The sequence below is a fragment of the Engystomops pustulosus genome, chromosome 9 (assembly GCF_040894005.1).
Source record: "Engystomops pustulosus chromosome 9, aEngPut4.maternal, whole genome shotgun sequence".
NCBI lineage: Eukaryota > Metazoa > Chordata > Amphibia > Anura > Leptodactylidae > Engystomops > Engystomops pustulosus.
Window position 1 is genome coordinate 64,981,636 of NC_092419.1, and position 16,961 is coordinate 64,998,596.

At 45.7% G+C, this 16,961-nt stretch overlaps 74 pseudogenes; all 74 read left to right on the forward strand.

Annotated features, from left to right (window-relative positions):
* The first annotated feature begins 27 nt into the window (after positions 1-27).
* LOC140095324 (5S ribosomal RNA) lies at positions 28-146 on the forward strand (annotated as a pseudogene).
* A 70-nt stretch (positions 147-216) lies between these two features.
* LOC140095337 (5S ribosomal RNA) lies at positions 217-335 on the forward strand (annotated as a pseudogene).
* Positions 336-405: 70 nt separating this feature from the next.
* LOC140079496 (5S ribosomal RNA) lies at positions 406-524 on the forward strand (annotated as a pseudogene).
* A 70-nt stretch (positions 525-594) lies between these two features.
* On the forward strand, positions 595-713 carry LOC140089324 (5S ribosomal RNA; annotated as a pseudogene).
* A 70-nt stretch (positions 714-783) lies between these two features.
* On the forward strand, positions 784-902 carry LOC140086653 (5S ribosomal RNA; annotated as a pseudogene).
* Positions 903-1,350: 448 nt separating this feature from the next.
* LOC140095349 (5S ribosomal RNA) lies at positions 1,351-1,469 on the forward strand (annotated as a pseudogene).
* Positions 1,470-1,539: 70 nt separating this feature from the next.
* On the forward strand, positions 1,540-1,658 carry LOC140084107 (5S ribosomal RNA; annotated as a pseudogene).
* A 70-nt stretch (positions 1,659-1,728) lies between these two features.
* LOC140096474 (5S ribosomal RNA) lies at positions 1,729-1,847 on the forward strand (annotated as a pseudogene).
* A 251-nt stretch (positions 1,848-2,098) lies between these two features.
* On the forward strand, positions 2,099-2,217 carry LOC140093753 (5S ribosomal RNA; annotated as a pseudogene).
* Positions 2,218-2,475: 258 nt separating this feature from the next.
* Positions 2,476-2,594, forward strand: LOC140091780 (5S ribosomal RNA; annotated as a pseudogene).
* A 259-nt stretch (positions 2,595-2,853) lies between these two features.
* On the forward strand, positions 2,854-2,972 carry LOC140096529 (5S ribosomal RNA; annotated as a pseudogene).
* A 70-nt stretch (positions 2,973-3,042) lies between these two features.
* LOC140083963 (5S ribosomal RNA) lies at positions 3,043-3,161 on the forward strand (annotated as a pseudogene).
* Positions 3,162-3,231: 70 nt separating this feature from the next.
* Positions 3,232-3,350, forward strand: LOC140087335 (5S ribosomal RNA; annotated as a pseudogene).
* Positions 3,351-3,420: 70 nt separating this feature from the next.
* Positions 3,421-3,539, forward strand: LOC140087908 (5S ribosomal RNA; annotated as a pseudogene).
* A 70-nt stretch (positions 3,540-3,609) lies between these two features.
* On the forward strand, positions 3,610-3,728 carry LOC140088520 (5S ribosomal RNA; annotated as a pseudogene).
* A 70-nt stretch (positions 3,729-3,798) lies between these two features.
* On the forward strand, positions 3,799-3,917 carry LOC140093731 (5S ribosomal RNA; annotated as a pseudogene).
* Positions 3,918-3,987: 70 nt separating this feature from the next.
* On the forward strand, positions 3,988-4,106 carry LOC140090055 (5S ribosomal RNA; annotated as a pseudogene).
* Positions 4,107-4,176: 70 nt separating this feature from the next.
* LOC140083379 (5S ribosomal RNA) lies at positions 4,177-4,295 on the forward strand (annotated as a pseudogene).
* Positions 4,296-4,365: 70 nt separating this feature from the next.
* On the forward strand, positions 4,366-4,484 carry LOC140084108 (5S ribosomal RNA; annotated as a pseudogene).
* A 70-nt stretch (positions 4,485-4,554) lies between these two features.
* Positions 4,555-4,673, forward strand: LOC140090597 (5S ribosomal RNA; annotated as a pseudogene).
* Positions 4,674-4,743: 70 nt separating this feature from the next.
* LOC140087939 (5S ribosomal RNA) lies at positions 4,744-4,862 on the forward strand (annotated as a pseudogene).
* Positions 4,863-4,932: 70 nt separating this feature from the next.
* LOC140090056 (5S ribosomal RNA) lies at positions 4,933-5,051 on the forward strand (annotated as a pseudogene).
* Positions 5,052-5,121: 70 nt separating this feature from the next.
* On the forward strand, positions 5,122-5,240 carry LOC140083380 (5S ribosomal RNA; annotated as a pseudogene).
* Positions 5,241-5,310: 70 nt separating this feature from the next.
* Positions 5,311-5,429, forward strand: LOC140084110 (5S ribosomal RNA; annotated as a pseudogene).
* Positions 5,430-5,688: 259 nt separating this feature from the next.
* On the forward strand, positions 5,689-5,807 carry LOC140095361 (5S ribosomal RNA; annotated as a pseudogene).
* A 70-nt stretch (positions 5,808-5,877) lies between these two features.
* Positions 5,878-5,996, forward strand: LOC140084111 (5S ribosomal RNA; annotated as a pseudogene).
* Positions 5,997-6,066: 70 nt separating this feature from the next.
* LOC140081778 (5S ribosomal RNA) lies at positions 6,067-6,185 on the forward strand (annotated as a pseudogene).
* A 251-nt stretch (positions 6,186-6,436) lies between these two features.
* On the forward strand, positions 6,437-6,555 carry LOC140086654 (5S ribosomal RNA; annotated as a pseudogene).
* Positions 6,556-6,814: 259 nt separating this feature from the next.
* Positions 6,815-6,933, forward strand: LOC140095373 (5S ribosomal RNA; annotated as a pseudogene).
* A 259-nt stretch (positions 6,934-7,192) lies between these two features.
* LOC140095385 (5S ribosomal RNA) lies at positions 7,193-7,311 on the forward strand (annotated as a pseudogene).
* Positions 7,312-7,381: 70 nt separating this feature from the next.
* LOC140088521 (5S ribosomal RNA) lies at positions 7,382-7,500 on the forward strand (annotated as a pseudogene).
* Positions 7,501-7,570: 70 nt separating this feature from the next.
* Positions 7,571-7,689, forward strand: LOC140087034 (5S ribosomal RNA; annotated as a pseudogene).
* A 70-nt stretch (positions 7,690-7,759) lies between these two features.
* LOC140095397 (5S ribosomal RNA) lies at positions 7,760-7,878 on the forward strand (annotated as a pseudogene).
* Positions 7,879-7,948: 70 nt separating this feature from the next.
* Positions 7,949-8,067, forward strand: LOC140088523 (5S ribosomal RNA; annotated as a pseudogene).
* A 70-nt stretch (positions 8,068-8,137) lies between these two features.
* Positions 8,138-8,256, forward strand: LOC140095409 (5S ribosomal RNA; annotated as a pseudogene).
* Positions 8,257-8,326: 70 nt separating this feature from the next.
* On the forward strand, positions 8,327-8,445 carry LOC140095422 (5S ribosomal RNA; annotated as a pseudogene).
* Positions 8,446-8,515: 70 nt separating this feature from the next.
* Positions 8,516-8,634, forward strand: LOC140084112 (5S ribosomal RNA; annotated as a pseudogene).
* A 70-nt stretch (positions 8,635-8,704) lies between these two features.
* Positions 8,705-8,823, forward strand: LOC140090057 (5S ribosomal RNA; annotated as a pseudogene).
* A 70-nt stretch (positions 8,824-8,893) lies between these two features.
* Positions 8,894-9,012, forward strand: LOC140095434 (5S ribosomal RNA; annotated as a pseudogene).
* A 70-nt stretch (positions 9,013-9,082) lies between these two features.
* Positions 9,083-9,201, forward strand: LOC140095448 (5S ribosomal RNA; annotated as a pseudogene).
* Positions 9,202-9,271: 70 nt separating this feature from the next.
* On the forward strand, positions 9,272-9,390 carry LOC140095460 (5S ribosomal RNA; annotated as a pseudogene).
* Positions 9,391-9,460: 70 nt separating this feature from the next.
* Positions 9,461-9,579, forward strand: LOC140084113 (5S ribosomal RNA; annotated as a pseudogene).
* A 70-nt stretch (positions 9,580-9,649) lies between these two features.
* LOC140085022 (5S ribosomal RNA) lies at positions 9,650-9,768 on the forward strand (annotated as a pseudogene).
* A 70-nt stretch (positions 9,769-9,838) lies between these two features.
* Positions 9,839-9,957, forward strand: LOC140095472 (5S ribosomal RNA; annotated as a pseudogene).
* A 70-nt stretch (positions 9,958-10,027) lies between these two features.
* On the forward strand, positions 10,028-10,146 carry LOC140084114 (5S ribosomal RNA; annotated as a pseudogene).
* A 70-nt stretch (positions 10,147-10,216) lies between these two features.
* Positions 10,217-10,335, forward strand: LOC140081779 (5S ribosomal RNA; annotated as a pseudogene).
* A 432-nt stretch (positions 10,336-10,767) lies between these two features.
* On the forward strand, positions 10,768-10,886 carry LOC140095485 (5S ribosomal RNA; annotated as a pseudogene).
* A 70-nt stretch (positions 10,887-10,956) lies between these two features.
* LOC140085644 (5S ribosomal RNA) lies at positions 10,957-11,075 on the forward strand (annotated as a pseudogene).
* A 70-nt stretch (positions 11,076-11,145) lies between these two features.
* LOC140081780 (5S ribosomal RNA) lies at positions 11,146-11,264 on the forward strand (annotated as a pseudogene).
* A 251-nt stretch (positions 11,265-11,515) lies between these two features.
* On the forward strand, positions 11,516-11,634 carry LOC140095497 (5S ribosomal RNA; annotated as a pseudogene).
* Positions 11,635-11,704: 70 nt separating this feature from the next.
* LOC140095509 (5S ribosomal RNA) lies at positions 11,705-11,823 on the forward strand (annotated as a pseudogene).
* A 70-nt stretch (positions 11,824-11,893) lies between these two features.
* Positions 11,894-12,012, forward strand: LOC140095521 (5S ribosomal RNA; annotated as a pseudogene).
* Positions 12,013-12,082: 70 nt separating this feature from the next.
* Positions 12,083-12,201, forward strand: LOC140091828 (5S ribosomal RNA; annotated as a pseudogene).
* Positions 12,202-12,271: 70 nt separating this feature from the next.
* On the forward strand, positions 12,272-12,390 carry LOC140082203 (5S ribosomal RNA; annotated as a pseudogene).
* A 70-nt stretch (positions 12,391-12,460) lies between these two features.
* Positions 12,461-12,579, forward strand: LOC140094292 (5S ribosomal RNA; annotated as a pseudogene).
* Positions 12,580-12,649: 70 nt separating this feature from the next.
* LOC140084991 (5S ribosomal RNA) lies at positions 12,650-12,768 on the forward strand (annotated as a pseudogene).
* Positions 12,769-12,838: 70 nt separating this feature from the next.
* On the forward strand, positions 12,839-12,957 carry LOC140095533 (5S ribosomal RNA; annotated as a pseudogene).
* Positions 12,958-13,027: 70 nt separating this feature from the next.
* Positions 13,028-13,146, forward strand: LOC140084115 (5S ribosomal RNA; annotated as a pseudogene).
* Positions 13,147-13,216: 70 nt separating this feature from the next.
* Positions 13,217-13,335, forward strand: LOC140085023 (5S ribosomal RNA; annotated as a pseudogene).
* Positions 13,336-13,405: 70 nt separating this feature from the next.
* LOC140095547 (5S ribosomal RNA) lies at positions 13,406-13,524 on the forward strand (annotated as a pseudogene).
* A 70-nt stretch (positions 13,525-13,594) lies between these two features.
* LOC140084116 (5S ribosomal RNA) lies at positions 13,595-13,713 on the forward strand (annotated as a pseudogene).
* Positions 13,714-13,783: 70 nt separating this feature from the next.
* On the forward strand, positions 13,784-13,902 carry LOC140081781 (5S ribosomal RNA; annotated as a pseudogene).
* Positions 13,903-14,153: 251 nt separating this feature from the next.
* On the forward strand, positions 14,154-14,272 carry LOC140097656 (5S ribosomal RNA; annotated as a pseudogene).
* Positions 14,273-14,531: 259 nt separating this feature from the next.
* On the forward strand, positions 14,532-14,650 carry LOC140095559 (5S ribosomal RNA; annotated as a pseudogene).
* Positions 14,651-14,720: 70 nt separating this feature from the next.
* Positions 14,721-14,839, forward strand: LOC140095571 (5S ribosomal RNA; annotated as a pseudogene).
* Positions 14,840-14,909: 70 nt separating this feature from the next.
* Positions 14,910-15,028, forward strand: LOC140087337 (5S ribosomal RNA; annotated as a pseudogene).
* Positions 15,029-15,098: 70 nt separating this feature from the next.
* Positions 15,099-15,217, forward strand: LOC140086059 (5S ribosomal RNA; annotated as a pseudogene).
* Positions 15,218-15,287: 70 nt separating this feature from the next.
* LOC140088524 (5S ribosomal RNA) lies at positions 15,288-15,406 on the forward strand (annotated as a pseudogene).
* Positions 15,407-15,476: 70 nt separating this feature from the next.
* On the forward strand, positions 15,477-15,595 carry LOC140095583 (5S ribosomal RNA; annotated as a pseudogene).
* A 70-nt stretch (positions 15,596-15,665) lies between these two features.
* Positions 15,666-15,784, forward strand: LOC140095595 (5S ribosomal RNA; annotated as a pseudogene).
* Positions 15,785-15,854: 70 nt separating this feature from the next.
* On the forward strand, positions 15,855-15,973 carry LOC140084117 (5S ribosomal RNA; annotated as a pseudogene).
* A 70-nt stretch (positions 15,974-16,043) lies between these two features.
* On the forward strand, positions 16,044-16,162 carry LOC140081782 (5S ribosomal RNA; annotated as a pseudogene).
* A 432-nt stretch (positions 16,163-16,594) lies between these two features.
* On the forward strand, positions 16,595-16,713 carry LOC140085121 (5S ribosomal RNA; annotated as a pseudogene).
* Positions 16,714-16,783: 70 nt separating this feature from the next.
* Positions 16,784-16,902, forward strand: LOC140084118 (5S ribosomal RNA; annotated as a pseudogene).
* Positions 16,903-16,961: the final 59 nt, after the last annotated feature.

Consider the following 16,961-nt stretch of genomic DNA (forward strand, 5'->3'; position numbering starts at 1 on the left):
AAAGAAGGTTCAAATTGAACAGCTGCTGTCAACGGCCATTCTAAGCTGAATGTGCCTGCTCTCGTCAGATCGCAGCAGCAATGCAGCTTAAGGCTTGGCAAGTACCAGCATGGGAGACTGGCTGGGAATCCCAAGTTCCGTTGACCTTTTTGAACCTGAAAATTGTGTTAGTTTCTCTATGAGATAGTAAAAGAAGGTTCAAACTGAACAGCTGCTGTCAACGGCCATTCTAAGCTGAATGTGCCTGCTCTCGTCAGATCGCAGCAGCAATGCAGCTTAAGGCTTGGCAAGTACCAGCATGGGAGACTGGCTGGGAATCCCAAGTTCCGTTGACCTTTTTGAACCTGAAAATTGTGTTAGTTTCTCTATGAGATAGTAAAAGAAGGTTCAAATTGAACAGCTGCTGTCAACGGCCATTCTAAGCTGAATGTGCCTGCTCTCGTCAGATCGCAGCAGCAATGCAGCTTAAGGCTTGGCAAGTACCAGCATGGGAGACTGGCTGGGAATCCCAAGTTCTGTTGACCTTTTTGAACCTGAAAATTGTGTTAGTTTTTCTATGAGATAGTAAAAGAAGGTTCAAATTGAACAGCTGCTGTCAACGGCCATTCTAAGCTGAATGTGCCTGCTCTCGTCAGATCGCAGCAGCAATGCAGATTAAGGCTTGGCAAGTACCAGCATGGGAGACTGGCTGGGAATCCCAAGTTCTGTTGACCTTTTTGAACCTGAAAATTGTTAGTTTCTCTGTCAAAGATGGTAAAAGAAGGTTCAAATTGAACAGCTGCTGTCAACGGCCATTCTAAGCTGAATGTGCCTGCTCTCGTCAGATCGCAGCAGCAATGCAGCTTAAGGCTTGGCAAGTACCAGCATGGGAGACTGGCTGGGAATCCCAAGTTCCGTTAACCTTTTTGAACCTGAAAATTGTGTTAGTTTCTCTATGAGATAGTAAAAGAAGGTTCAAATTGAACAGCTGCTGTCAACGGCCATTCTAAGCTGAATGTGCGTGCTCTTGTCGGATCACAGCAGCGATGCGGCTTAAGGCTTGGCAAGTACCAGCATGGGAGACTGGCTGCGAATCCCAAGTTCCGTTGACCTTTTTGAACCTGAAAATTGTGTTAGTTTCTCTATGAGATAGTAAAAGAAGGTTCAAATTGAACAGCTGCTGTCATCGGCCATTCTAAGCTGAATGTGCGTGCTCTTGTCAGATCGCAGCAGTGATGCAGCTAAAGGCTTGGCAAGTACCAGCATGGGAGACTGGCTGGGAATCCCAAGTTCTGGTGACCTTTTTTAACCTGAAAATTGTGTTAGTTTCTCTATAAGATAGTAGAAGAAGGTTCAAATTGAACAACTGCTGTCAACGGCCATTCTAAGCTGAATGTGCCTGCTCTCGTCAGATCGCAGCAGCAATGCAGCTTAAGGCTTGGCAAGTACCAGCATGGGAGACTGGCTGGGAATCCCAAGTTCCGTTGACCTTTTTGAACCTGAAAATTGTGTTAGTTTCTCTATGAGATAGTAAAAGAAGGTTCAAACTGAACAGCTGCTGTCAACGGCCATTCTAAGCTGAATGTGCCTGCTCTCGTCAGATCGCAGCATCAATGCAGCTTAAGGCTTGGCAAGTACCAGCATGGGAGACTGGCTGGGAATCCCAAGTTCCGTTGACCTTTTTGAACCTGAAAATTGTGTTAGTTTCTCTATGAGATAGTAAAAGAAGGTTCAAATTGAACAGCTGCTGTCAACAGCCATTCTAAGCTGAATGTGCCTTCTCTCGTCAGATCGCAGCAGCAATGCAGCTTAAGGCTTGGCAAGTACCAGCATGGGAGACTGGCTGGGAATCCCAAGTTCTGTTGACCTTTTTGAACCTGAAAATTGTGTTAGTTTCTCTATGAGATAGTAAAAGAAGGTGCAAATTGAACAGCTGCTGTCAACGGCCATTCTAAGCTGAATGTGCCTGCTCTCGTCAGATCGCAGCAGCTTAAGGCTTGGCAAGTACCAGCATGGGAGACTGGCTGGGAATCCCAAGTTCCGTTGACCTTTTTGAACCTGAAAATTGTGTTAGTTTCTCTATGAGATAGTAAAAGAAGGTTCAAATTGAACAGCTGCTGTCAACGGCCATTCTAAGCTGAATGTGCCTGCTCTCGTCAGATCGCAGCAGCAATGCAGCTTAAGGCTTGGCATGTACCAGCATGGGAGACTGGCTGGGAATCCCAAGTTCCGTTAACCTTTTTGAACCTGAAAATTGTGTTAGTTTCTCTATGAGATAGTAAAAGAAGGTTCAAATTGAACAGCTGCTGTCAACGGCCATTCTAAGCTGAATGTGCGTGATTTGTCGGATCACAGCAGCGATGCGGTTTAAGGCTTGGCAAGTACCAGCATGGGAGACTGGCTGCGAATCCCAAGTTCCGTTGACCTTTTTGAACCTGAAAATTGTGTTACTTTCTCTATAAGATAGTAAAAGAAGGTTCAAACTGAACAGCTGCTGTCAACGGCCATTCTAAGCTGAATGTGCCTGCTCTCGTCAGGTCGCAGCATCAATGCAGCTTAAGGCTTGGCAAGTACCAGCATGGGAGACTGGCTGGGAATCCCAAGTTCCGTTGACCTTTTTGAACCTGAAAATTGTGTTAGTTTCTCTATGAGATAGTAAAAGAAGGTTCAAATTGAACAGCTGCTGTCAACGGCCATTCTAAGCTGAATGTGTGTGCTCTTGTCAGATCGCAGCAGCGATGCAGCTAAAGGCTTGGCAAGTACCAGCATGGGAGACTGGCTGGGAATCCCAAGTTCTGGTGACCTTTTTGAACCTGAAAATTGTGTTAGTTTCTCTATAAGATAGTAGAAGAAGGTTCAAATTGAACAACTGCTGTCAACGGCCATTCTAAGCTGAATGTGCCTGCTCTCGTCAGAGCGCAGCAGCAATGCAGCTTAAGGCTTGGCAAGTACCAGCATGGGAGACTGGCTGGGAATCCCAAGTTCCGTTACCCTTTTTGAACCTGAAAATTGTGTTAGTTTCTCTATGAGATAGTAAAAGAAGGTTCAAATTGAACAGCTGCTGTCAACGGCAATTCTAAGCTGAATGTGCCTGCTCTCGTCAGATCGCAGCAGCAATGCAGCTTAAGGCTTGGCAAGTACCAGCATGGGAGACTGGCTGGGAATCCCAAGTTCCGTTGACCTTTTTGAACCTGAAAATTGTGTTAGTTTCTCTATGAGATAGTAAAAGAAGGTTCAAATTGAACAGCTGCTGTCAACGGCCATTCTAAGCTGAATGTGCGTGCTCTCGTCAGATCGCAGCAGCAATGCAGCTTAAGGCTTGGCAAGTACCAGCATGGGAGACTGGCTGGGAATCCCAAGTTCCGTTGACCTTTTTGAACCTGAAAATTGTGTTAGTTTCTCTATGAGATAGTAAAAGAAGGTTCAAACTGAACAGCTGCTGTCAACGGCCATTCTAAGCTGAATGTGCCTGCTCTCGTCAGATCGCAGCAGCAATGCAGCTTAAGTCTTGGCAAGTACCAGCATGGGAGACTGGCTGGGAATCCCAAGTTCCGTTGACCTTTTTGAACCTGAAAATTGTGTTAGTTTCTCTATGAGATAGTAAAAGAAGGTTCAAATTGAACAGCTGCTGTCAACGGCCATTCTAAGCTCAATGTGCCTGCTCTCGTCAGATCGCAGCAGCAATGCAGCTTAAGGCTTGGCAAGTACCAGCATGGGAGACTGGCTGGGAATCCCAAGTTCCGTTGACCTTTTTGAACCTGAAAATTGTTAGTTTCTCTGTCAAAGATGGTAAAAGAAGGTTCAAATTGAACAGCTGCTGTCAACGGCCATTCTAAGCTGAATGTGCCTGCTCTCGTCAGATCGCAGCAGCAATGCAGCTTAAGGCTTGGCAAGTACCAGCATGTGAGACTGGCTGGGAATCCCAAGTTCCGTTGACCTTTTTGAACCTGAAAATTGTGTTAGTTTCTCTATGAGATAGTAAAAGAAGGTTCAAATTGAACAGCTGCTGTCAACAGCCATTCTAAGCTGAATGTGCCTGCTCTCGTCAGATCGCAGCAGCAATGCAGCTTAAGGCTTGGCAAGTACCAGCATGGGAGACTGGCTGGGAATCCCAAGTTCCGTTGACCTTTTTGATCCTGAAAATTGTGTTAGTTTCTCTATGAGATAGTAAAAGAAGGTTCAAACTGAACAGCTGCTGTCAACGGCCATTCTAAGCTGAATGTGCCTGCTCTCGTCAGATCGCAGCAGCAATGCAGCTTAAGGCTTGGCAAGTACCAGCATGGGAGACTGGCTGGGAATCCCAGGTTCTGTTGACCTTTTTGAACCTGAAAATTGTGTTAGTTTCTCTATGAGATAGTAAAAGAAGGTTCAAACTGAACAGCTGCTGTCAACGGCCATTCTAAGCTGAATGTGCCTGCTCTCGTCAGATCGCAGCATCAATGCAGCTTAAGGCTTGGCAAGTACCAGCATGGGAGACTGGCTGGGAATCCCAAGTTCCGTTGACCTTTTTGAACCTGAAAATTGTGTTAGTTTCTCTATGAGATAGTAAAAGAAGGTTCAAATTGAACAGCTTCTGTCAACAGCCATTCTAAGCTGAATGTGCCTGCTCTCGTCAGATCGCAGCAGCAATGCAGCTTAAGGCTTGGCAAGTACCAGCATGGGAGACTGGCTGGGAATCCCAAGTTCTGTTGAACTTTTTGAACCTGAAAATTGTGTTAGTTTCTCTATGAGATAGTAAAAGAAGGTTCAAATTGAACAGCTGCTGTCAACGGCCATTCTAAGCTGAATGTGCCTGCTCTCGTCAGATCGCAGCAGCAATGCAGCTTAAGGCTTGGCAAGTACCAGCATGGGAGACTGGCTGGGAATCCCAAGTTCCATTGACCTTTTTGAACCTGAAAATTGTGTTAGTTTCTCTATGAGATAGTAAAAGAAGGTTCAAATTGAACAGCTGCTGTCAACAGCCATTCTAAGCTGAATGTGCCTGCTCTCGTCAGATCGCAGCAGCAATGCAGCTTAAGGCTTGGCAAGTACCAGCATGGGAGACTGGCTGGGAATCCCAAGTTCCGTTGACCTTTTTGAACCTGAAAATTGTGTTAGTTTCTCTATGAGATAGTAAAAGAAGGTTCAAACTGAACAGCTGCTGTCAACGGCCATTCTAAGCTGAATGTGCCTGCTCTCGTCAGATCGCAGCAGCAATGCAGCTTAAGGCTTGGCAAGTACCAGCATGGGAGACTGGCTGGGAATCCCAGGTTCTGTTGACCTTTTTGAACCTGAAAATTGTGTTAGTTTCTCTATGAGATAGTAAAAGAAGGTTCAAACTGAACAGCTGCTGTCAACGGCCATTCTAAGCTGAATGTGCCTGCTCTCGTCAGATCGCAGCATCAATGCAGCTTAAGGCTTGGCAAGTACCAGCATGGGAGACTGGCTGGGAATCCCAAGTTCCGTTGACCTTTTTGAACCTGAAAATTGTGTTAGTTTCTCTATGAGATAGTAAAAGAAGGTTCAAATTGAACAGCTTCTGTCAACAGCCATTCTAAGCTGAATGTGCCTGCTCTCGTCAGATCGCAGCAGCAATGCAGCTTAAGGCTTGGCAAGTACCAGCATGGGAGACTGGCTGGGAATCCCAATTTCTGTTGAACTTTTTGAACCTGAAATTTGTGTTAGTTTCTCTATGAGATAGTAAAAGAAGGTTCAAATTGAACAGCTGCTGTCAACGGCCATTCTAAGCTGAATGTGCCTGCTCTCGTCAGATCGCAGCAGCAATGCAGCTTAAGGCTTGGCAAGTACCAGCATGGGAGACTGGCTGGGAATCCCAAGTTCCGTTGACCTTTTTGAACCTGAAAATTGTGTTAGTTTCTCTATGAGATAGTAAAAGAAGGTTCAAACTGAACAGCTGCTGTCAACGGCCATTCTAAGCTGAATGTGCCTGCTCTCGTCAGATCGCAGCATCAATGCAGCTTAAGGCTTGGCAAGTACCAGCATGGGAGACTGGCTGGGAATCCCAAGTTCCGTTGACCTTTTTGAACCTGAAAATTGTGTTAGTTTCTTTATGAGATAGTAAAAGAAGGTTCAAATTGAACAGCTGCTGTCAACAGCCATTCTAAGCTGAATGTGCCTGCTCTCGTCAGATCGCAGCAGCAATGCAGCTTAAGGCTTGGCAAGTACCAGCATGGGAGACTGGCTGGGAATCCCAAGTTCTGTTGACCTTTTTGAACCTGAAAATTGTGTTAGTTTCTCTATGAGATAGTAAAAGAAGGTTCAAATTGAACAGCTGCTGTCAACGGCCATTCTAAGCTGAATGTGCCTGCTCTCGTCAGATCGCAGCAGCTTAAGGCTTGGCAAGTACCAGCATGGGAGACTGGCTGGGAATCCCAAGTTCCGTTGACCTTTTTGAACCTGAAAATTGTGTTAGTTTCTCTATGAGATAGTAAAAGAAGGTTCAAATTGAACAGCTGCTGTCAACGGCCATTCTAAGCTGAATGTGCCTGCTCTCGTCAGATCGCAGCAGCAATGCAGCTTAAGGCTTGGCAAGTACCAGCATGGGAGACTGGCTGGGAATCCCAAGTTCCGTTAACCTTTTTGAACCTGAAAATTGTGTTAGTTTCTCTATGAGATAGTAAAAGAAGGTTCAAATTGAACAGCTGCTGTCAACGACCATTCTAAGCTGAATGTGCGTGCTCTTGTCGGATCACAGCAGCGATGCGGCTTAAGGCTTGGCAAGTACCAGCATGGGAGACTGGCTGCGAATCCCAAGTTCCGTTGACCTTTTTGAACCTGAAAATTGTGTTAGTTTCTCTATAAGATAGTAAAAGAAGGTTCAAACTGAACAGCTGCTGTCAACGGCCATTCTAAGCTGAATGTGCCTGCTCTCGTCAGATCGCAGCAGCAATGCAGCTTAAGGCTTGGCAAGTACCAGCATGGGAGACTGGCTGGGAATCCCAAGTTCCGTTGACCTTTTTGAACCTGAAAATTGTGTTAGTTTCTCTATGAGATAGTAAAAGAAGGTTCAAATTGAACAGCTGCTGTCAACGGCCATTCTAAGCTGAATGTGCGTGCTCTTGTCAGATCGCAGCAGCGATGCAGCTAAAGGCTTGGCAAGTACCAGCATGGGAGACTGGCTGGGAATCCCAAGTTCTGGTGACCTTTTTGAACCTGAAAATTGTTTTAGTTTCTCTATAAGATAGTAGAAGAAGGTTCAAATTGAACAACTGCTGTCAACGGCCATTCTAAGCTGAATGTGCCTGCTCTCGTCAGATCGCAGCAGCAATGCAGCTTAAGGCTTGGCAAGTACCAGCATGGGAGACTGGCTGGGAATCCCAAGTTCCGTTGACCTTTTTGAACCTGAAAATTGTGTTAGTTTCTCTATGAGATAGTAAAAGAAGGTTCAAATTGAACAGCTGCTGTCAACGGCCATTCTAAGCTCAATGTGCCTGCTCTCGTCAGATCGCAGCAGCAATGCAGCTTAAGGCTTGGCAAGTACCAGCATGGGAGACTGGCTGGGAATCCCAAGTTCCGTTGACCTTTTTGAACCTGAAAATTGTTAGTTTCTCTGTCAAAGATGGTAAAAGAAGGTTCAAATTGAACAGCTGCTGTCAACGGCCATTCTAAGCTGAATGTGCCTGCTCTCGTCAGATCGCAGCAGCAATGCAGCTTAAGGCCTGGCAAGTACCAGCATGGGAGACTGGCTGGGAATCCCAAGTTCCGTTGACCTTTTTGAACCTGAAAATTGTGTTAGTTTCTCTATGAGATAGTAGAAGAAGGTTCAAATTGAACAACTGCTGTCAACGGCCATTCTAAGCTGAATGTGCCTGCTCTCGTCAGATCGCAGCAGCAATGCAGCTTAAGGCTTGGCAAGTACCAGCATGGGAGACTGGCTGGGAATCCCAAGTTCCGTTGACCTTTTTGAACCTGAAAATTGTGTTAGTTTCTCTATGAGATAGTAAAAGAAGGTTCAAATTGAACAGCTGCTGTCAACGGCCATTCTAAGCTCAATGTGCCTGCTCTCGTCAGATCGCAGCAGCAATGCAGCTTAAGGCTTGGCAAGTACCAGCATGGGAGACTGGCTGGGAATCCCAAGTTCCGTTGACCTTTTTGAACCTGAAAATTGTTAGTTTCTCTGTCAAAGATGGTAAAAGAAGGTTCAAATTGAACAGCTGCTGTCAACGGCCATTCTAAGCTGAATGTGCCTGCTCTCGTCAGATCGCAGCAGCAATGCAGCTTAAGGCTTGGCAAGTACCAGCATGGGAGACTGGCTGGGAATCCCAAGTTCCGTTGACCTTTTTGAACCTGAAAATTGTTTTAGTTTCTCTATGAGATAGTAAAAGAAGGTTCAAACTGAACAGCTGCTGTCAACGGCCATTCTAAGCTGAATGTGCCTGCTCTCGTCAGATCGCAGCAGCAATGCAGCTTAAGGCTTGGCAAGTACCAGCATGGGAGACTGGCTGGGAATCCCAAGTTCCGTTGACCTTTTTGAACCTGAAAATTGTGTTAGTTTCTCTATGAGATAGTAAAAGAAGGTTCAAACTGAACAGCTGCTGTCAACGGCCATTCTAAGCTGAATGTGCCTGCTCTCGTCAGATCGCAGCATCAATGCAGCTTAAGGCTTGGCAAGTACCAGCATGGGAGACTGGCTGGGAATCCCAAGTTCCGTTGACCTTTTTGAACCTGAAAATTGTGTTAGTTTCTCTATGAGATAGTAAAAGAAGGTTCAAATTGAACAGCTGCTGTCAACAGCCATTCTAAGCTGAATGTGCCTGCTCTCGTCAGATCGCAGCAGCAATGCAGCTTAAGGCTTGGCAAGTACCAGCATGGGAGACTGGCTGGGAATCCCAAGTTCCGTTGACCTTTTTGAACCTGAAAATTGTGTTAGTTTCTCTATGAGATAGTAAAAGAAGGTTCAAATTGAACAGCTGCTGTCAACGGCCATTCTAAGCTGAATGTGCCTGCTCTCGTCAGATCGCAGCAGCAATGCAGCTTAAGGCTTGGCAAGTACCAGCATGGGAGACTGGCTGGGAATCCCAAGTTCCGTTGACCTTTTTGAACCTGAAAATTGTTAGTTTCTCTGTCAAAGATGGTAAAAGAAGGTTCAAATTGAACAGCTGCTGTCAACGGCCATTCTAAGCTGAATGTGCCTGCTCTCGTCAGATCGCAGCAGCAATGCAGCTTAAGGCTTGGCAAGTACCAGCATGGGAGACTGGCTGGGAATCCCAAGTTCCGTTGACCTTTTTGAACCTGAAAATTGTGTTAGTTTCTCTATGAGATAGTAAAAGAAGGTTCAAACTGAACAGCTGCTGTCAACGGCCATTCTAAGCTGAATGTGCCTGCTCTCGTCAGATCGCAGCAGCAATGCAGCTTAAGGCTTGGCAAGTACCAGCATGGGAGACTGGCTGGGAATCCCAAGTTCCGTTGACCTTTTTGAACCTGAAAATTGTGTTAGTTTCTCTATGAGATAGTAAAAGAAGGTTCAAACTGAACAGCTGCTGTCAACGGCCATTCTAAGCTGAATGTGCCTGCTCTCGTCAGATCGCAGCATCAATGCAGCTTAAGGCTTGGCAAGTACCAGCATGGGAGACTGGCTGGGAATCCCAAGTTCCGTTGACCTTTTTGAACCTGAAAATTGTGTTAGTTTCTCTATGAGATAGTAAAAGAAGGTTCAAATTGAACAGCTTCTGTCAACAGCCATTCTAAGCTGAATGTGCCTGCTCTCGTCAGATCGCAGCAGCAATGCAGCTAAAGGCTTGGCAAGTACCAGCATGGGAGACTGGCTGGGAATCCCAAGTTCTGTTGACCTTTTTGAACCTGAAAATTGTGTTAGTTTCTCTATGAGATAGTAAAAGAAGGTTCAAATTGAACAGCTGCTGTCAACGGCCATTCTAAGCTGAATGTGCCTGCTCTCGTCAGATCGCAGCAGCAATGCAGCTTAAGGCTTGGCAAGTACCAGCATGGGAGACTGGCTGGGAATCCCAAGTTCCGTTGACCTTTTTGAACCTGAAAATTGTGTTAGTTTCTCTATGAGATAGTAAAAGAAGGTTCAAACTGAACAGCTGCTGTCAACGGCCATTCTAAGCTGAATGTGCCTGCTCTCGTCAGATCGCAGCATCAATGCAGCTTAAGGCTTGGCAAGTACCAGCATGGGAGACTGGCTGGGAATCCCAAGTTCCGTTGACCTTTTTGAACCTGAAAATTGTGTTAGTTTCTCTATGAGATAGTAAAAGAAGGTTCAAATTGAACAGCTGCTGTCAACAGCCATTCTAAGCTGAATGTGCCTGCTCTCGTCAGATCGCAGCAGCAATGCAGCTTAAGGCTTGGCAAGTACCAGCATGGGAGACTGGCTGGGAATCCCAAGTTCTGTTGACCTTTTTGAACCTGAAAATTGTGTTAGTTTCTCTATGAGATAGTAAAAGAAGGTTCAAACTGAACAGCTGCTGTCAACGGCCATTCTAAGCTGAATGTGCCTGCTCTTATCAGATCGCAGCAGCTTAAGGCTTGGCAAGTACCAGCATGGGAGACTGGCTGGGAATCCCAAGTTCTGTTGACCTTTTTGAACCTGAAAATTGTGTTAGTTTCTCTATGAGATAGTAAAAGAAGGTTCAAATTGAACAGCTGCTGTCAACGGCCATTCTAAGCTGAATGTGCCTGCTCTCGTCAGATCGCAGCAGCTTAAGGCTTGGCAAGTACCAGCATGGGAGACTGGCTGGGAATCCCAAGTTCCGTTGACCTTTTTGAACCTGAAAATTGTGTTAGTTTCTCTATGAGATAGTAAAAGAAGGTTCAAACTGAACAGCTGCTGTCAACGGCCATTCTAAGCTGAATGTGCCTGCTCTCGTCAGATCGCAGCAGCAATGCAGCTTAAGGCTTGGCAAGTACCAGCATGGGAGACTGGCTGGGAATCCCAAGTTCCGTTGACCTTTTTGAACCTGAAAATTGTGTTAGTTTCTCTATGAGATAGTAAAAGAAGGTTCAAACTGAACCGCTGCTGTCAACGGCCATTCTAAGCTGAATGTGCCTGCTCTCGTCAGATCGCAGCATCAATGCAGCTTAAGGCTTGGCAAGTACCAGCATGGGAGACTGGCTGGGAATCCCAAGTTCTGTTGACCTTTTTGAACCTGAAAATTGTGTTAGTTTCTCTATGAGATAGTAAAAGAAGGTTCAAATTGAACAGCTGCTGTCAACAGCCATTCTAAGCTGAATGTGCCTGCTCTCGTCAGATCGCAGCAGCAATGCAGCTTAAGGCTTGGCAAGTACCAGCATGGGAGACTGGCTGGGAATCCCAAGTTCTGTTGACCTTTTTGAACCTGAAAATTGTGTTAGTTTCTCTATGAGATAGTAAAAGAAGGTTCAAATTGAACAGCTGCTGTCAACGGCCATTCTAAGCTGAATGTGCCTGCTCTCGTCAGATCGCAGCAGCTTAAGGCTTGGCAAGTACCAGCATGAGAGACTGGCTGGGAATCCCAAGTTCCGTTGACCTTTTTGAACCTGAAAATTGTGTTAGTTTCTCTATGAGATAGTAAAAGAAGGTTCAAATTGAACAGCTGCTGTCAACGGCCATTCTAAGCTGAATGTGCCTGCTCTCGTCAGATCGCAGCAGCAATGCAGCTTAAGGCTTGGCAAGTACCAGCATGGGAGACTGGCTGGGAATCCCAAGTTCCGTTGACCTTTTTGAACCTGAAAATTGTGTTAGTTTCTCTATGAGATAGTAAAAGAAGGTTCAAATTGAACAGCTGCTGTCAACGGCCATTCTAAGCTGAATGTGCCTGCTCTCGTCAGATCGCAGCAGCAATGCAGCTTAAGGCTTGGCAAGTACCAGCATGGGAGACTGGCTGGGAATCCCAAGTTCCGTTGACCTTTTTGAACCTGAAAATTGTTAGTTTCTCTGTCAAAGATGGTAAAAGAAGGTTCAAATTGAACAGCTGCTGTCAACGGCCATTCTAAGCTGAATGTGCCTGCTCTCGTCAGATCGCAGCAGCAATGCAGCTTAAGGCTTGGCAAGTACCAGCATGGGAGACTGGCTGGGAATCCCAAGTTCCGTTGACCTTTTTGAACCTGAAAATTGTGTTAGTTTCTCTATGAGATAGTAAAAGAAGGTTCAAACTGAACAGCTGCTGTCAACGGCCATTCTAAGCTGAATGTGCCTGCTCTCGTCAGATCGCAGCAGCAATGCAGCTTAAGGCTTGGCAAGTACCAGCATGGGAGTCTGGCTGGGAATCCTAAGTTCCGTTGACCTTTTTGAACCTGAAAATTGTGTTAGTTTCTCTATGAGATAGTTAAAGAAGGTTCAAATTGAACAGCTGCTGTCAACGGCCATTCTAAGCTGAATGTGCCTGCTCTCGTCAGATCGCAGCAGCAATGCAGCTTAAGGCTCGGCAAGTACCAGCATGGGAGACTGGCTGGGAATCCCAAGTTCTGTTGACCTTTTTGAACCTGAAAATTGTGTTAGTTTTTCTATGAGATAGTAAAAGAAAGTTCAAATTGAACAGCTGCTGTCAACGGCCATTCTAAGCTGAATGTGCCTGCTCTCGTCAGATCGCAGCAGCAATGCAGCTTAAGGCTTTGCAAGTACCAGCATGGGAGACTGGCTGGGAATCCCAAGTTCTGTTGACCTTTTTGAACCTGAAAATTGTGTTAGTTTCTCTATGAGATAGTAAAAGAAGGTTCAAATTGAACAGCTGCTGTCAACGGCCATTCTAAGCTGAATGTGCCTGCTCTCGTCAGATCGCAGCAGCAATGCAGCTTAAGGCTTGGCAAGTACCAGCATGGGAGACGGGCTGGGAATCCCAAGTTCCGTTGACCTTTTTGAACCTGAAAATTGTGTTAGTTTCTCTATGAGATAGTAAAAGAAGGTTCAAACTGAACAGCTGCTGTCAACGGCCATTCTAAGCTGAATGTGCCTGCTCTCGTCAGATCGCAGCAGCAATGCAGCTTAAGGCTTGGCAAGTACCAGCATGGGAGACTGGCTGGGAATCCCAAGTTCCGTTGACCTTTTTGAACCTGAAAATTGTGTTAGTTTCTCTATGAGATAGTAAAAGAAGGTTCAAACTGAACAGCTGCTGTCAACGGCCATTCTAAGCTGAATGTGCCTGCTCTCGTCAGATCGCAGCATCAATGCAGCTTAAGGCTTGGCAAGTACCAGCATGGGAGACTGGCTGGGAATCCCAAGTTCCGTTGACCTTTTTGAACCTGAAAATTGTGTTAGTTTCTCTATGAGATAGTAAAAGAAGGTTCAAATTGAACAGCTTCTGTCAACAGCCATTCTAAGCTGAATGTGCCTGCTCTCGTCAGATCGCAGCAGCAATGCAGCTAAAGGCTTGGCAAGTACCAGCATGGGAGACTGGCTGGGAATCCCAAGTTCTGTTGACCTTTTTGAACCTGAAAATTGTGTTAGTTTCTCTATGAGATAGTAAAAGAAGGTTCAAATTGAACAGCTGCTGTCAACGGCCATTCTAAGCTGAATGTGCCTGCTCTCGTCAGATCGCAGCAGCAATGCAGCTTAAGGCTTGGCAAGTACCAGCATGGGAGACTGGCTGGGAATCCCAAGTTCCGTTGACCTTTTTGAACCTGAAAATTGTGTTAGTTTCTCTATGAGATAGTAAAAGAAGGTTCAAACTGAACAGCTGCTGTCAACGGCCATTCTAAGCTGAATGTGCCTGCTCTCGTCAGATCGCAGCATCAATGCAGCTTAAGGCTTGGCAAGTACCAGCATGGGAGACTGGCTGGGAATCCCAAGTTCCGTTGACCTTTTTGAACCTGAAAATTGTGTTAGTTTCTCTATGAGATAGTAAAAGAAGGTTCAAATTGAACAGCTGCTGTCAACAGCCATTCTAAGCTGAATGTGCCTGCTCTCGTCAGATCGCAGCAGCAATGCAGCTTAAGGCTTGGCAAGTACCAGCATGGGAGACTGGCTGGGAATCCCAAGTTCTGTTGACCTTTTTGAACCTGAAAATTGTGTTAGTTTCTCTATGAGATAGTAAAAGGAGGTTCAAATTGAACAGCTGCTGTCAACGGCCATTCTAAGCTGAATGTGCCTGCTCTTATCAGATCGCAGCAGCTTAAGGCTTGGCAAGTACCAGCATGGGAGACTGGCTGGGAATCCCAAGTTCTGTTGACCTTTTTGAACCTGAAAATTGTGTTAGTTTCTCTATGAGATAGTAAAAGAAGGTTCAAACTGAACAGCTGCTGTCAACGGCCATTCTAAGCTGAATGTGCGTGCTCTTGTTAGATCGCAGCAGCGATGCAGCTTAAGGCTTGGCAAGTACCAGCATGGGAGACTGGCTGGGAATCCCAAGTTCCGTTGACCTTTTTGAACCTGAAAATTGTGTTAGTTTCTCTATGAGATAGTAAAAGAAGGTTCAAATTGAACAGCTGCTGTCAACGGCCATTCTAAGCTGAATGTGCGTGCTCTTGTTAGATCGCAGCAGCGATGCAGCTAAAGGCTTGGCAAGTACCAGCATGGGAGACTGGCTGGGAATCCCAAGTTCTGGTGACCTTTTTGATCCTGAAAATTGTGTTAGTTTCTCTATAAGATAGTAGAAGAAGGTTCAAATTGAACAACTGCTGTCAACGGCCATTCTAAGCTGAATGTGCCTGCTCTCGTCAGATCGCAGCAGCAATGCAGCTTAAGGCTTGGCAAGTACCAGCATGGGAGACTGGCTGGGAATCCCAAGTTCCGTTGACCTTTTTGAACCTGAAAATTGTTAGTTTCTCTGTCAAAGATGGTAAAAGAAGGTTCAAATTGAACAGCTGCTGTCAACGGCCATTCTAAGCTGAATGTGCCTGCTCTCGTCAGATCGCAGCAGCAATGCAGCTTAAGGCTTGGCAAGTACCAGCATGGGAGACTGGCTGGGAATCCCAAGTTCCGTTGACCTTTTTGAACCTGAAAATTGTGTTAGTTTCTCTATGAGATAGTAAAAGAAGGTTCAAATTGAACAGCTGCTGTCAACGGCCATTCTAAGCTGAATGTGCGTGCTCTCGTCAGATCGCAGCAGCAATGCAGCTTAAGGCTTGGCAAGTACCAGCATGGGAGACTGGCTGGGAATCCCAAGTTCCGTTGACCTTTTTGAACCTGAAAATTGTGTTAGTTTCTCTATGAGATAGTAGAAGAAGGTTCAAATTGAACAACTGCTGTCAACGGCCATTCTAAGCTGAATGTGCCTGCTCTCGTCAGATCGCAGCAGCAATGCAGCTTAAGGCTTGGCAAGTACCAGCATGGGAGACTGGCTGGGAATCCCAAGTTCCGTTTACCTTTTTGAACCTGAAAATTGTGTTAGTTTCTCTATGAGATAGTAAAAGAAGGTTCAAATTGAACAGCTGCTGTCAACGGCCATTCTAAGCTCAATGTGCCTGCTCTCGTCAGATCGCAGCAGCAATGCAGCTTAAGGCTTGGCAAGTACCAGCATGGGAGACTGGCTGGGAATCCCAAGTTCCGTTGACCTTTTTGAACCTGAAAATTGTTAGTTTCTCTGTCAAAGATGGTAAAAGAAGGTTCAAATTGAACAGCTGCTGTCAACGGCCATTCTAAGCTGAATGTGCCTGCTCTCGTCAGATCGCAGCAGCAATGCAGCTTAAGGCTTGGCAAGTACCAGCATGGGAGACTGGCTGGGAATCCCAAGTTCCGTTGACCTTTTTGAACCTGAAAATTGTTTTAGTTTCTCTATGAGATAGTAAAAGAAGGTTCAAACTGAACAGCTGCTGTCAACGGCCATTCTAAGCTGAATGTGCCTGCTCTCGTCAGATCGCAGCAGCAATGCAGCTTAAGGCTTGGCAAGTACCAGCATGGGAGACTGGCTGGGAATCCCAAGTTCCGTTGACCTTTTTGAACCTGAAAATTGTGTTAGTTTCTCTATGAGATAGTAAAAGAAGGTTCAAACTGAACAGCTGCTGTCAACGGCCATTCTAAGCTGAATGTGCCTGCTCTCGTCAGATCGCAGCATCAATGCAGCTTAAGGCTTGGCAAGTACCAGCATGGGAGACTGGCTGGGAATCCCAAGTTCCGTTGACCTTTTTGAACCTGAAAATTGTGTTAGTTTCTCTATGAGATAGTAAAAGAAGGTTCAAATTGAACAGCTGCTGTCAACAGCCATTCTAAGCTGAATGTGCCTGCTCTCGTCAGATCGCAGCAGCAATGCAGCTTAAGGCTTGGCAAGTACCAGCATGGGAGACTGGCTGGGAATCCCAAGTTCTGTTGACCTTTTTGAACCTGAAAATTGTGTTAGTTTCTCTATGAGATAGTAAAAGAAGGTTCAAATTGAACAGCTGCTGTCAACGGCCATTCTAAGCTGAATGTGCCTGCTCTTATCAGATCGCAGCAGCTTAAGGCTTGGCAAGTACCAGCATGGGAGACTGGCTGGGAATCCCAAGTTCTGTTGACCTTTTTGAACCTGAAAATTGTGTTAGTTTCTCTATGAGATAGTAAAAGAAGGTTCAAATTGAACAGCTGCTGTCAACGGCCATTCTAAGCTGAATGTGCCTGCTCTCGTCAGATCGCAGCAGCTTAAGGCTTGGCAAGTACCAGCATGGGAGACTGGCTGGGAATCCCAAGTTCCGTTGACCTTTTTGAACCTGAAAATTGTGTTAGTTTCTCTATGAGATAGTAAAAGAAGGTTCAAACTGAACAGCTGCTGTCAACGGCCATTCTAAGCTGAATGTGCCTGCTCTCGTCAGATCGCAGCAGCAATGCAGCTTAAGGCTTGGCAAGTACCAGCATGGGAGACTGGCTGGGAATCCTAAGTTCCGTTGACCTTTTTGAACCTGAAAATTGTGTTAGTTTCTCTATGAGATAGTAAAAGAAGGTTCAAACTGAACAGCTGCTGTCAACGGCCATTCTAAGCTGAATGTGCCTGCTCTCGTCAGATCGCAGCATCAATGCAGCTTAAGGCTTGGCAAGTACCAGCATGGGAGACTGGCTGGGAATCCCAAGTTCCGTTGACCTTTTTGAACCTGAAAATTGTGTTAGTTTCTCTATGAGATAGTAAAAGAAGGTTCAAATT